The 13,019-nt window shown below is 47.2% G+C and overlaps 1 long non-coding RNA gene across 1 annotated transcript; it reads right to left on the bottom strand.

Annotated features, from left to right (window-relative positions):
- Positions 1–800: 800 nt before the first annotated feature.
- LOC128150271 (uncharacterized) lies at positions 801–8,971 on the bottom strand. Its single transcript, XR_008238005.1, has 4 exons — positions 8,646–8,971; positions 6,207–6,291; positions 2,266–2,460; positions 801–1,677 (listed from the first exon to the last, which is right to left on the bottom strand). It is a non-coding gene; the product is annotated as an uncharacterized LOC128150271 (long non-coding RNA).
- Between the last annotated feature and the right edge of the window lie 4,048 nt (positions 8,972–13,019).

The raw sequence follows: 13,019 nt of genomic DNA, 5'->3' as shown, positions 1-13,019 counted from the left end.
TTGAAAAGCTGCATGAGCAGGGCACTTCTGGAGCTTGTGGGCTTGTAGGGGTCTCCTGGTTTTCTGAAGATTCCTCAGGGAAGCTGATATGCCTAGGCTTAGACCTGAAATAGCAGCAGCTGATGTCCCAGTGCTGTTTGCAGACATTTTCCTTTAGGTATCTGGTCCAGGATTGAATATAACCAGCTGGGAAGCATAAAAAAAAATATATGGAACAACCCTTGCACCCATTTTCTGGCATTTTAAGAGCCATCAGCCTGCAATAAATCAGTGGAGCACTACTGCAGACCTCCGATCAGTCCTGTAAACTGGCAGCCATTGGCAGGCAATAGTCTGATCTTTTGGTGTTGAAGAACCAGCATTAAAAGACAGTACTCTGGAGAATGGTCCCAGGGCTGAGGAGTGACCTGATGAAGAATTGTGTCTTCTTCCCAATGGCCAAATGGTGATGTAGCAAATCTTTACTGCATCCCTCTTCTCATATGTTTGGAGCAGCTGCGAAACAACTGGCCTTGCTGACCTTCCAAACAATAGTTAAGAATCCTCTGAAATATCTAAGAAGCAACTCTGTTTCTTGGTGCCCTTGTATCCAGCTGTTTGCATGCTTAGGGTAGATCCACTGCTTTGGGACCCATCCATTTGAAGATTTTACTGTGTGGTTTTGTTCGCTCTTCTGAGTGCTCGGATTTTTTGGAAAGCAAGGTAGCAGCCCCCAGAAACTAGGGTTAGTCCTTCCAACCACAGCGGGACAGCCCTGTTCAAGTCCTGCTCACAGCTGTGAGCCGTGACAGACTGTAAATCTGAGGGCTGGAGTGGGAGAACAGCTGGGTGGCCATCAGAGATGGCTGGGAGGGAGCTGTCAAGGGCACTGCCTGGCTTTCAATCAGTCCTAGGAATTGGCAACGTTCAGCAGACGCTAATCCGCTCCTTTTGGCAATTCCCAGCAATCAGCTTCCTTCAACAGCTGAAGAAGGAAAAAAAGTTACTTGATCACAAACCTGAAGAAGCTGGTGTGATGGTGTGAAACATATCTTTATCTTGTTTCTGAATTGCTTTAAAGTATAAAAGGGGAAGGTAGGAGAGGGAAATATAAATAAATACACACCAAATATTCACTCTACACAATAAAAACTCTCCATTAACTCATGTCCTGTTTTCAAACAGATTATTTGCCTTTGGGTTTTCTGCTTTCTACAGTTTGTGATTTTGCATGATTTGGAGAAGGGATTTTAGTCTCTTGAGATCACACAGGCAACTATCAAGACAGTCAGGCATGTGGTCTCACCATGTGCTTGTGGCTTCTTCCGCTGGAGGCTCCACCAGGCTGTTAGATAGCTTCGCATTTGTTTGCAATCTTCCTGTAAAGAGGGGATGGAGTATTGTTGCCCTTATACAGATGAGGAACCTGAGAGCCTCAGCTCATGCTGAAAAGCTGTAGCTGGGAACTGGATCCAGACCCAATGATCCCAAATGCTTTAGCTGTAGAAGTTTCATTGTGAAATCCTTTGTTCGAGCTGTCTTTTCAGTTGCGTGGTGCTGTTTCTGGATTTGATAGACCACCCTAGAGCACATGTTCTCTCCTCAACCCAAAAGTGAATCTGTCATTTAATTACTGTCAGGACATAAACCCTATTTACTTGCTGGGGTCACAAAACTTCCTGCAGAAATGCTTGTCAGCTGCAGAGAAAATGATGCCCAGTTAAAATTCAATTCACAGTTGGAAAAAAAAATCCTCTGATGGTTGACCATTTCTATCACAGCTGTCTTAAGGGTGAGAGAGACTAGGGACTTGCCATCCTGTGTACTTGGAACAGGAGTCAGTCCCTGACTCAAAGAGTTATTGCTTAGGCAGGGTCCCACTGGAGGAAGCGCTCTGCGTTCCCTGGCCTTTATGATGTGAATGGAGGCACAAGTAAGGTGGCTTTCCCAACATCATGCTTCAAATCCAGCTGATTCAAGAGCAAAACTGAAAACTCCTGAGCCCCATTCCAGCACCTGATCTGTGGGACAGTCCTGCCTCTCTGATTTTTCTAAGGAAACTTTGAATAGGAGCAAGTGTGCAGCATAAGCTAAAAGAGTTCAAGGGAAACCTCTCACTCACAGGTAGCCACAACCATGTAGATTCAGACACCAGTGTCACAAGAACATGCAGAAATGTTCTCTACCACCAGAGTACGCATCCCTGTCCTTAATCCTGAACGTACAGGCTGACTTTTAATTAGCAACATATGTCCCAGAAGATGGGCAAGATGTGTCTGAATTTACCTCTATCTTAATTGCATCAGGAAGTTGCCTTCTGGGGCTGATCAGCTCCGAGCCTCTTGGCACGTCTCATGCTAACGGAGTGAGGCTGCAGCCGGCAGTTCCTCCCAGGCACTCACCGGGCTCTTACTCACTGCATTGTGAGTAGCATGTGCTGCAGGCAACACCTCGCGGGAGTACCAAACTGGTCCAGCGTTCCTGTATGGGAGAATGGGATACTGCACTGAGCCGCCTCAGTGCTGGCAAGTGGCGGTGTTACAAGGCGGGTTTGGCTGCAGGGGGATGGGGGTCAGTGGGAAAGGGTGATGGCAGGTTTATATGAGTAGCATCCACAGGGTGAAACTCAGATCAGATTTGCCATCCGGAAATCCCACTCTGTTATTTCAAATTATCTTGATTCCAGTTCAGTTTCTGTGTGGGTGGACATGTATGTAAATGTGAATGTGAGCACGTGTATACACACAACAAAGCCAGCCAGCCACCCCTACCACCGTCTGGCTTCCACCGCACTTGCTCCTGTCTCCGCTGTGCCAGAGACTGATGCGACCCTGCTGATGAGCGGCCACAATTTGTCAGTGCAGGCCATTTTGCCATCCCTCATGCCAGCTAGGAATGCAAAATGGGGAGCTGCAGGGCCAGGGCTAAAGCACATCCCTTCCCCACCCACCCCCTTGCTCCAGGAGGGAAAATGGGCTCTACCGAAGCCCTGACACACACCAGCACCACTTGCCTCTCTGTTTTCAGGGCTTGCTGCGTTTCTTCTCCCTGTCTAATTTCCCTGGGCTCTCCCTGGGAGGGAGTATGGCCAGGCTCGCTTCCTCTCATAAAGCAGATGTGAGATTTGGGACTGCAGCTCCCAGAGAGCTGGGCTATGTTGTCCCGTGCCAGAGCCCAGCTCTGTGGTGGCGTTGATGTTGCAGGACACGGTGAGTTCAAAATGGCAGGGAGGTGCTGCTGAAGAGCACATCTCCTTTGATACACTGGGTGGCCCAAACCTGCTGACAGCTTTAATTTAGGAAGCTGACAGTGTCTCTCTACACACTGCATCTGCCTGTTGGTTTGGCTGAGCTGTGAGCACATCCCTTTCACTCTACCTTCCCATGCCATAGCCTATTAGGGGTCACAGAGTGCCTCGGGAACCATGCACCCCCAATCTGCCCTCTACTTGCCCTTTTCCACTCCTTTTGCAGCCTAGAAAGCATCCCAGTGAAGCTCCCGAGGGCTGGGAGCCTGGCAGCAGCAGGCTGACAGCATCCCTGCCTGCAGGAGCCTCAGAGGCAGAGGGTGACATCCAGGGGCCTTCATCTCCTGTCTACACCCCAGGCAGGTGGGAGCAAGCAGGTCTGCGGCTCTCCAGCCAGTCCTTAGCACATGCAAGCAGCCCTACTGCCTTTTCTCTAGCCTGGCTCCTCAGACACAAATGTGCAAGAGGAGCAGAATAGCGTCTGTGTAGGGGAGAGGCTGAGCTGGAACAGGCACTGGAGCTGAGACAGCCTCTGGCTTCTTGGTGATTGCTTTTCTTTATTTAGTATCTACTCCTGGAGGTCAGCTTAATCCTAGAACTTACCTTTCTTCCCATTAAATGCCATTACTCAGACTCTACACATCTAGGTGCTAATACACCAAACAAGGTGAAGGACCAGGGCTGTATAATTGTGATATTAATGTATGTCTCAGCTTACACAGCAGATAACTGCTGTTTGCCAAAAAGGTGCTGGTAAATGGCTCCCAGAGGAGATTTCTCTCTACAAGAGCAGCATTGCACACTACCAGCCACTGTAGTGAGGGGAAAAGCCCACATCCTTACTCCAGGGGGTCCTACCACATGGTGTAGGTGACAGGCTTTGCCTTCCTGCAGCAGCCCTCGAGCACAGCAGTTTGCCTCGCTTGGGGGAGTGGATACACCTCATGCTTCCTCAGCTTGTTTTGACACTCTTCTACAGCCAGACCATATTTAAAGAAGAGAAACTAGCTAGTTCTGCCAAACCGAAGGGTTCAACATTTGATTGCATGTTTTGGGAAGAGAGATAACATGGGTTTTTCTAAGCCATGGCCAGCTAGAGTTTGGTTCAGACACTTCCCACCATGGCAGTGCAGCCTTTCAGAACAGACTGCTTTCTTAAGCCATCTTTTTGTTTTGGTTTCGGTGGGTTTTGGGGTGGGTGTTAGGTTTCCTTGTTAGATTTGGGAGCTGTGTGGCTGCTCTCAAAACTGCCAAGCACGTCTCACAGGCCCTTCCCTGCACACCTAAGTTAGGAGTAGGTTTTTTAGGTATTTTTGTTTTCAGTTGCTCAGGGGCAGACAGAATGCCAGTGAAACAGGGCAGAGCTTCATCAAGAATTAATTTCTCTGGAGGGAAGAGGGAACTGCAGATGCCCGCCCTTCTATTCCTGTTTATCTTTGCTTTCAGGAGGTCAGTTGAATTGTGGGCATAAACTTACATTGCGGTTTGCAAACTGATACTCACCAGAATAGTGTTCTGGCGTCACAGAGCATTCTGTGTTTTGGTTTCTTCTTTCCTAGCTCTTTTATGGCTTGGTAATAACTTGCAACACATGTATCACAGAAACATTATTTACACAACATTTTTACAGCATCACAAGTAAAATTACTTGGCAGAATTCCCATGAAGATGTCCCTCACGCAGCAGCAACCAACAACCCATTTCAAATTTGGACTTCCTCATTTTTTTTGGTATGGTATAGCTGCAGGAATTCTTCATAAGCACTGATTGAAAGATTCATGGTCTTCAATTCTGTGTATGTTGAGAAAGCGGTGGGTGGGGGGGCGTTTTGTGCAGTGTACTTTCACTTGGCCTCTCTATCCACTCGGTTATGGTCCCCCCTTTCAGACAGTAAGTGACCACCCCATGGAACTCACTGCTGCACGATATCATGGAAAACAACTATCTCAGTGGCTCCAACAAGGCACCAGACAATGAGAAGCCTCTCATTGTCAAATATAATCGTCTAGCCAAAGCTCCATCTCTGGACATGTCTGCAGTGCTAGCTGCCAGATGCTAAGAGGGCCCACAATGGAAAAGATCCCCCTGTTGAGGCCCAGTTTTTATGCTTTAGTTGCTGTCAAAGCCAGGAGGATGAACTAGGTGGACTTTGGATCTGACCCAGTATAGCACTTAGTTCAAATTTACACTGGCTGGAGTCAAGCCTGGTTTCTAACATAGTGTGTTGTGCAATCCTTGCTGTCATTCCCAGTGCTGTCCCCCCGCCATTCCACAGAGGTTAGTGAGTTTGTATCTCGAGGGAAAGGGAGAGTGCTTTCTGACTGCAGTCACATTTGTACCGTCAGGCCTTGCCCAAGCCTGCTTCCGAGATCTTACTCAGACAACTGCTTATGCTTACTTCAAGAAAAAAAGTGTTTAAATCCATCTGACCTTAACAGATATCTTGGAGTGAGGCTCTACCAGCTCTCTGTCCATGGAGTGTGATGGCTCTCTCCTCATTTTCTCATACGTTTTCTGGGTTTTCTTTTATCCACAGTTAAATAGGTACTGGACTCTAACACAGCCTCTCTTACATTCTCCCATCCCACCAGTTCAGTCCTGACACAGAACCAAAGAGCTGCTAACATAGGCCCACAAGTCAGGAGGAGGTTTTCTCTGCTAGGCTGGCCTAGGAGAGAAGAGTCAGTGGACTCAAAAAGAGCTTTCCAGCAAGAAGTAATGGGATATACCCTGTTTTTCAAATTCCCTTTGTAAAGCCCTGAAGTCAAAGGCAGTGGCCAGTGGATTTGATCAGATGGGACCATCTGGGGCTGTTGGGATTTCTGTCTGCCCATCGTCCGGGCTCTGCTGCAAATCTACTGTTGCATTTGTTGGCAAATTTGTATTTTTAGCATCTTGAGATCCCTTGCATTATACAACATTCCCGAATTTCCCTGATCTGGAGCTTGACACACTCTCTCCCAGACACAATAATACTTACCCTTTATTCCACTTTCCTCCCTGGCAAGGCTGCCTCAGCGGTCAGCAGCCCTTCTTCGCTGCCACGTGCTGGTTTCTTTAATGATCTAGAAAGGAAGGTGTACAATAATACAAGAAGGATGTGATGTGTAATGAGGTAAGGAAGTTGTATAATGAGATAAAAGTGATGCAAATGCCTGCTGGACAAGAAGGGACTTGAGGAAGCTCAGGGAGACATCCCTCAGTGGCTCAGCAAAGAGGGATCCCCATTGCAGGAGAAAGCCCAGGATGATGAAAACAAATTAAGGCAGCCTGGAACCCTTCTCTGACTTGTGGGCTTTATGGGACTCTAAGTCATCTGTAGCAATGCTCGGGGAGGAGGCTGGCACTGTGGGCATGGTGTAAAAGGGCCTAGGAAAGCATACTGCTGGGGTCCCAACACCTTTATATCACCTGGTGTGCAGCTCCTGCCGCAGGTCTGCTCACCCATCACATGGGAGATAATGCAATGAGAATGACTGTGGGCTAACTCTTGTCTGGCAAGACCCTGAAAGTTCTGGCATGCATTGCCTCAGAAAGGAGAAGAGCAAGGGGGTCGTCAATACAAGTGTGCCAATGGTCTCACAGGGGACAGCTGGGAACACCTGCCCTTTCCCTCATAACCACAAAAGTGGTGGAGGAAAAGAAGTTAAAGGATGGGGAATTCCAGTGGAATAGCACACATTTTAACACCAGCCTTGAACTTAGCAGTACTCAGAAGGGGCCTGGGTAGCTAGAAGGCACAGGGCCATTGCAAATAGCAGTAGGTTATGCAATTTTTCTTCCCATTCTTATTGCTGGCTTCTGAGAGTTGGCCTGGGGAGTTCAGTGAGTTTCCCTCTCAGGGGCGGGGGGAGTACTGTCTGACTTAAGTTAGGTCTGCACCATCAGGCCAACTTCTATAATTTTGAAGGCAGTCAGAAAGGCTCAGGAACATCGTAAATAATGACCACATGTGTCAGAAGGGGTATGAATTATCCTGCTCCAGGGCCTGTCTTTGGCTGCTCATTGACTGAGCTGCTTAGCTGGAATGGATACCCATGACAGAGGGTGAAGGGCAGAGATGTGCTCACTTGCCCCCTTTGAGCCCTGACCTCTTTCCTAGGAGCACTGGTGCTGGCCAGTGTTGGGCATGGGATGGAAAGAGGTGGCTGGTGGGATTCATCCCACATGCATATTTCCAGCAGTGCCCTTTCTTTTTCTTCTCTGGTGCTGCAAGAACAGTTGCAGGCTTTGGCTAGTACATCCTCCATGACTTTCCAAACTTTACTGTCTGCAGCACCTGAAGAGAAACCCAGAGCATCCTGCATTTGATTGCCTGACTACACCAGCTACCAGCCTGGGGGTAACCTGGCCGTCATGGTGACAGTCTGGAGTACCACCTGGACCTTCAGTGTGCAGGAAGTGGGTTTTGTAGTGGCAGAGTGATTTGAAAGAGAGGCAGATGACTGCCTGCTCCAGAATCACCAAGGACTGTGTGTTGAGCCAGCCTGGTGAGGTCAACAGCTATAGGGACTGCTCAGGGTTGTCATACCCTACCTGTCTGGGGACTCCAGCAAGGCTGAAAGCTGGCACTTTGCTTTATTAATCAAGTGTTATTTTCTTGTGGCTTTCTCTTAGCTGTAGTTATAGCCTGTCTAGTCATTAGCAGCTCCATGCCATCACATAAGCAGAGGGAAGACTGCTCATCACTCATCAAATGCTGGGCTTATTTGTGTGTTTTCAGTTTTTATGCAAATTTTTAAAGTGCAAACAGGTGTCACAACATTTTTATGTCCATTACCTTCGTGTGGTTTTTATCCCCATTAAACTTGCAAAGAAAAACTACATGCAACCAAGTTTTTGGTCCAGCAACTGCAAGAAGCCCCATGAGACAGAACAGCCCAAAGCCAGGTAGCGTGGTTACACAAAAAGCCTAAATTCTCCAGGACTGAAGTGTACAGACTGGAAGTCTTAACAGTTCAGGCTGATCCAAGCTACAGAAAACTGTCTTCCTTTTTCATATGCTCTTCTTTCATTTACAGCTGAGACCATCTTTGTATGAAATTCCTTCCTCTCTCTTCTGGTGATCTGCCTGCCTTCAGTGCATGTTGTGTCTGCCCAAAACATTGTCTCTTCAGAGTAGCCCCTGTGGTTGGAAAGTGCTCTTGTCCATGTGCTATGGGCACATGGACTGGGGCAACAGGAGCTGATGGGCTCCCCCTCAGGCACACAGAGGCATTGGTGAGTCTAGCTGTGCAGGCACCATGTCCAGCCTTTGCTGTCTGGTAGACAGCCCAGAGGTAGGTAGAGGATTTCAAGTGGACTGGAGGGTTTTGTAAGAGTATGTATGGGAGACACAGGAAGGAAGTTACAGCATTGCAACCCAGTCATTGAAAGCTAGGCTTCAATAACTCTGCCGCTCCTGACAGACTTCACTTACCCAAGCTCATGTCTCAGAGCAGGAGCTGCAGCTTTACAGGAGACCATGCTGGTGTTCCTCTTCCAACGAAAATATCCTCAGGTCTGCTTTGAAGTTGGAATTGAACAAATCTTCCTTTAAGCTGCTTTATACTGCACCTAGTTCAGGCAAGTGCAGGAAATTCTTCTGCATTGCTGCGTTACTGTGCCAGCAACCAGGAACTGCAGCAGCATCCAAAGGTGAGGTCTTATCTCTCTACCCATGTCACCAGCTTGCACAACACCATAAAATAGTACTGTGCCACAACACACAAGGGGGCAAAAGAGACAGATCTCTTCACTGTTCTGCCCAGGTGACTGGCACTATTCATACAACATTGCTCTTTATAGGCTTTGACTGAGCCGCACAGAGCCTCCTACAAACAAAGGGGACAGGCAGATTCTGCCATGAAGCACTCAGCCTGTAAGGAGACAAAAGAGTGATGGGATCAGAGAGGAAACAAAAAGAAAGCTTTTTTTTTCAAGATCACAGAACAAGTTAGCAGCATTAGGTAACACAATGCTGAACTAAATACCCAAGTGCAGGTGCTTCCTGTAGGACTCCTTCTGTAGATAATCTAGTCTACTTGAGCAGGTTTTGTTAGAGAAATATTTAGGGAGATGTTCACTGCTTTGATTTGGGCTTACAGGCACACCAAACATGTTGCAGCTCTGTATCGTTGGAGGTGAAAAAAAGCAACTGACAGTGTAGAATGGAGGAATCTGTCAAACTCATAAAATCCTTTTTTTGGGACCCATTTCTAGGAATAAAAGAAATATTTGTGCAATCACATAAACTGCTAAACGTTCTTGCATCGTTATGCTGTTAACTCCCTTCTGTACCAGCCAGGAAGGGCCATTAGACCTTTTTCCAATCTGATTTTTGATAAGACTCTTTAAGACCCCTGTAAATCTTGTCAGAAAAAGTATTTGGCATTAAAAAAATTGCTTAGGTGAGAAAGCTGGAATGCAGGGTGGTGTTTTATGGAAAGAGCCTGCCCTCACGTCCTGGAGCGTTCAGTCCATGTGCTACTACATCTGCCAAGGCAATTCCAGAAGAGATCATCCTGTTGCCCAGTTTCCAAAGCAAATGTCAATTAAAAAAAAAAAAAAATCCCTTTCTTCTATTTTTCATTCCACTAAAATATTGAGCTGGAATATTGTGAAGGGATGCACGGATTTTGCTCTGGTTATTTGCAGAGCTGTTTCACATCAGGATCGTTGTTTCATCAATAGAAATGGAAATCACAGCCGAGCCAGTGGGAAAGGTGAGACAGCTAAGATGGCAGAAATCCATTGTTTCAAGCCATTTTCTCAGAAAGCTTTTTCTATTTCTTTTTCCCGACATTTCATAAGTTGTTTTTTCTATTCTTTTTTTTTCCCAAAAACATAATTAACTTAATCCGATTTTTTTTTTTTTTTTTTAAAGGAAGAAGCCCAGAGATAGGCTGCAGCCCCTCCCAAGCGCCTTTCTGTCTGGGAGGAATCCGAGTCCCAAATATTGAATGTTCCAGTATGGCATGCTGAACGACACACAAATATCAGCTGTGGTACAAGTGAAATGCTTTGGTGAATCACTGGACACTGCCTGAGGCTGCTAACAGTTCGGTTGCATCCTATTGTTACACTAGCAGCCCTGTAAAAAAACCAGCCTGAAACTTATCCAGTGTAAAAAAATGTAATAAACTAATTTAGTGCAGACCTCCTAAGAGTAACAAAACACACCCTAAACCTCCTCTTAAGATCAGCTGCATTATTTTTATAAACATGTAGTCATAACTGGCCTTTTTAAGGGTTCAGAATTTGCATCCCTGGTAGAGAACCATTTAAAAAAGGAAAACTCACTGGGCTTTCTCTATCTACACTTTATACCAGATTCACTTAGCTGCCTAGGTTTTTCTGTGAGCAGAGGCATGCCCCATCAGATAGCACCACTTTCATCATTTCACTGCAAGGCTCTCTCCACTTTCCAGACATGGAGATTGCTGGGGAGGAGAGAGGCATCTCTGCAGTCATTCAGGGGATCATGCTGGGATGTGGACCTGGCCCTCCTGCTGAGCAGTGGGATCACAGTACCGTCTTCTCTAAAATGAGAAAATATCCACTCAGGCAATAACCAGGTGGACTACACTCCCTCCACAAAGGGGTGCAAAACACACTTGTTGAAAAATCCAGAACAAGTGTTTATCATGGACTACACATGAAAGAGAAGCAAGTTTCTGGTTTAGAGCTTGCTGCCTAAATGACCCAATATGAAATGTAAGAAACTGCCCTTTTCAGAAAGGCAGTGGCAGTGAGTGTGATAAATTTTTGTATTTTAAGACCCATGAGGGTTATATAGTTCATAACACAGAACAAAACACCTTCCAACAAAGCAGGGGCTCAGTTATACCCATACATTACAGAACCTTGTGCTGTGTTGGCAGGTGAAATTAATTTAGATAAGGGAGAGACATGGCTGGTGTCTGCTTGAGGCTATAATGCAATGCTTAAACTTGCACATACGTAAAGAAATATAAGCCTACTGAAGAAAAAGCGAAGCTGACACAGCAAGGTGGCTGCAGTCTTGGCTCATGTAGCCAGCAGAAGCCGACGTGTAGTAAGAAGGACATCTGCAAAGGAGTGGAGGACCAAGTAAGGTTCAGTGGTACGTGGGTGTTTTTTCATACACGGTTTGTTCAGTCCATTTATTCCATGTTGACTGGTGTCTCATCTCCCAAGAGGTTTCAGGGCTCTTCTCTGCCCCAGGGTTTCAGAGTGGTTTCAGCTGCAGAGTCACAGCTGCGGCTGCCAGCCTGCAATCAACTGCAGCATATGCATCACAGCCAGACTCCTCCAAATCCATGGCCAGTCTCTTCATTAAAGAGCTTCCCCTTTGGACTGACACAACATCAGTTTTCCTATGCCTGTCCCTCCATACCCAGCCAGGAGCCAACCTCCTGCAGCCAGGACAGGGGCTGCCCTAACTGGGATCTGGGTCAACCTCCACAGCTGGCACAACATGGGTAGTGGTTCCAGTGAAGCCAGTGAAAATACTGTGGTTCATACCATGCGGAGAGACCCTGCCCCATTATTCTTGAGCTCTGTCCCTTGCTTTATCTGCATGCCACCTTCTTTCCCACCTCACCATTTCTTCAACCTCCATCATGGCACAAGCCTCCCAGGCCGGCCTGTGCCCTCACAAACAGCTCACGTCAGCAGCACCTTGGCCACAGGCTATATTTTTCATTCAAATATTTTTTGTTTGTTTTATTAAAATACTCACAGTAAATACATTAATTAGGAAGATAGAGCAAGTAGGAAACATGAGGTGGGATGGAGAGATTTGACCAGCTATAAATAGCACATAGAATAAACAGACAACTGCGAATTATGGGCTGCAAGGCTGGGCTTAGCGTGGAGGCAGCACCTGCTACGGGGAGACTTTCACCTGTTTATTTGTTTGCTTTTAAAATAAAAACTGTTTACAATTATAAACTCCAGGCTGACAGATTTGCTGCTTTCTGGGAAAACATTACCACTTAATGATCACTTGCAGGTGTTTTTCCTACCTGCTGTGCAGTACTTGCCCCACTCCGCATGCCAGAGGCAAGGTAGGGCTTTTGGCACAGACTCCCCTTACCCCAAACCCTTGCCATGTGCTGGCAGCCTGGGCAGCTGCCTGAAGATTAGCAGGAGGAGTCACAGCACATTAGCTGAGCTTATGGGATGCTTAGGGCATTTCCCAGAAATGAAAGTTTTGGGAACACACGGCATGGTTAGACAAGGGGATCACAGGGAGGACTCTGTTCTTGGGGGTGCACAACAAGAGGGGACCCCAAAAGGCCCATTGAGGGAAACATGCACAGACACTATGGATGACCCTTGGAAACATTTCTGAGCAGGGGAAAGAAAGGATGCCAAGACAGAGGCTTGTCCTGAAATGGCCACAGAGTCGTCACGGAAAGGCTTTCCATGCAGCAGGGATGGTGCCTCAGAGCAGCCCCAACATGAGCTGCTGGAAGCACTTATGGGGTGCAGAGGCTCAAGCATTTTGTTTTTCCAGGAGGTCAGGTTGTCACGGACAGGAGGGATTGCCCAGTATGGCTCTCACAGTGGTTGGTGCCAGGTCGATGTGTGTGAGCAGCAGGCATGTTCCTGCAGACACCATGATGACTTCTGGCCCCAGGCCTCCAGTCGAAGACCATTGCCTGCAGCTGCTTCCACACAGACTAACCCCACTTTCCCCCAGGCGATAAAAAGATGCACACTTCTCAGCCACACAAACATCACAGCCCGTTTTGAAGGTGACTGTGCTCGCCACCACCCTGGGACAGTCCCTGTTCACCCTGTTTGGGTGAACAGCGTATTTTTCCAT

Source organism: Harpia harpyja, chromosome 13 (assembly GCF_026419915.1).
Source record: "Harpia harpyja isolate bHarHar1 chromosome 13, bHarHar1 primary haplotype, whole genome shotgun sequence".
NCBI lineage: Eukaryota > Metazoa > Chordata > Aves > Accipitriformes > Accipitridae > Harpia > Harpia harpyja.
The sequence above is the reverse complement of the archived record's forward strand: the minus strand, read 5'-3'. Positions and strand labels throughout refer to the sequence as shown.